The sequence below is a fragment of the Lampetra planeri genome, chromosome 38 (genome assembly GCF_965212315.1).
Source record: "Lampetra planeri chromosome 38, kcLamPlan1.2.h2, whole genome shotgun sequence".
NCBI lineage: Eukaryota > Metazoa > Chordata > Hyperoartia > Petromyzontiformes > Petromyzontidae > Lampetra > Lampetra planeri.
Window position 1 is genome coordinate 2371038 of NC_136144.1, and position 1917 is coordinate 2372954.

A 1917-nucleotide genomic window follows, 5' to 3' on the forward strand; every position below is an offset into this window, starting at 1 on the left:
GAGTAAAGCTCGTTGAGCTCAGCTCTTTTTAAATCCTTAATATTAAGTTTGCTTGCTTGCTTGCTTACGACCGTGCAAATCTTTCGGTCGTTTTTAACACACTTCCCGTGATCCAATCGAACTGAATTTTCCACAGACTCGTTGTGCGTGACAATTAATTTTCGTGAAAAAAAATTCCAAAATGTTACACTTTTTAAGAAAAAATAATGGTATGACTGTGTGTTTGTGGGGGGGTCTGTTTGTATGTATGTGCGTGCAAGTCTTCACCCTGGTTCTGGTTGAATGTGCTTGCGTGTGTGAGTGCGTGAGACGAGGTGGCCGAGTGGTTAAGGCGATGGTCTGCTAATCCATTGTGCTCTGCACGCATGGGTTCGAATCCCACCTTAGTCGCGATTTTTTAAATCCTTTATATTAAGTTCACTTGCTTGCTTGCGCGCTTACGACCGTGCAAATCTTTCGGTCGTTTTTTTACCAACTTCCCGTGATCCAATCGAGCTGACATTTTGCACACAGACTCGTTGTGCGTGACTATCAATTTTCGCGAAAAAATTTCCTAAATTTTACTTTTTTTTTATATGTAATTACCAATTGCTTAATGGTGGCAGGCAATCATCTGACCCATAGGTGGCAGCCATCTCAAGCAAGAGGACGAGAGGACTCTAGCCGCCACGCATATAAAGGATTTATAGTGAAAAACTTTGTTTTTAGGGGTTAATTTTTAAGGGTGACTCAGCCAGCAGACATCTGAGCATTCCAAATTATGGTAAAATAACACTTCATAATTCCAGCAATTTGTTGTATTACATTCACACTTCTTAAACGTTGTGATTTTAACAAGTCAGTTTAAATGATTGTACCTTTTGTGCAGTTCCGACATGATCACCTCCACTACCGCTGAGGTGCTCAAGATGATTGGGGAAGGTCAAGGCCAGGTGGTCCAGTGCCTTGACCACAAGAGTAACACCCTGGTAGCTGTAAAGATACTGGTGTCACCGTCGAGGTAAGACTTCAGAGACGTGCCATCACGAGGCCGACGTTGTTGTTAAGTCCATTGCCGGGCGATGCGGTGGTAGTCCATTGCCGGGCGATGCGGTGGTGACACTCGTGCTTCACAGCGAGAAGGGGGGGCCTTGGTTCGGCTCCTGACTCGGGCGCCATTGTGTGTGGAGTGTGTACGTTCTACCCGTTCTGCATCGGTTCCTTCTGGGTACTCTGGTTTTTCGTCCCTAAAGCTTAAAATACATACACACACAGTGTCAACTGGTATGGGCCAAAACATCCCGTTGCTAAAAGATTACCTCCACATTACAGTAAGTCATCATTTAATGCTGTAGATACATTCCTGGAAAGTTCCGAGTTAAGTGAAAAAGCATTGAGCGAAAATAATCTCTCCATAAATAATGTAACAATAAAGTTTGGCGAGATACAATGTATGCATACACTGTGAGATGATGAGACCAATAACTGAGGGTATGCTCTCATGTTACTTTTATCATTCCGAGTACTGTATTATACCGCTCAACAGTGCAGCTCAAAAAAGTATTTTGTTGTCGACTACTCACAAACCACGTTATGATGGGCTTATTCCGTGTTATAATGGGTGCGTATCTTGTTAGAATGGGCGTGGTCCGTGTTGTAATGGTCGCGTTTCGTGTTACAACGGGCACATTCTGCATTGTGTCAAAAGTGTGGAAGAACCACGTTATAGCGAAAACGCGTTGTTTTAACACGCGTTTGCATTTAGTTTTCTCGAATGACCAATCCGATTTGAATGGCTATTCACCTTCATATCTTATTGGGCACCCTACGTCAGCTCCTGCCCCCCGTATGGTACCAATGAGAGTCGAGAACGCTACTTTAGCTCACAATGCCGTCACACCTGGTGAAAGCATATTTAATTATGAATAGTATTTGCCT

At 43.5% G+C, this 1917-nt stretch overlaps 1 non-coding gene across 1 annotated transcript; it reads left to right on the top strand.

Annotated features, from left to right (window-relative positions):
- The first annotated feature begins 308 nt into the window (after positions 1-308).
- TRNAS-GCU (transfer RNA serine (anticodon GCU)) lies at positions 309-390 on the top strand. The gene has a single exon. It is a non-coding gene; the product is annotated as a tRNA-Ser (tRNA).
- The last annotated feature ends 1527 nt before the right edge of the window (positions 391-1917 follow it).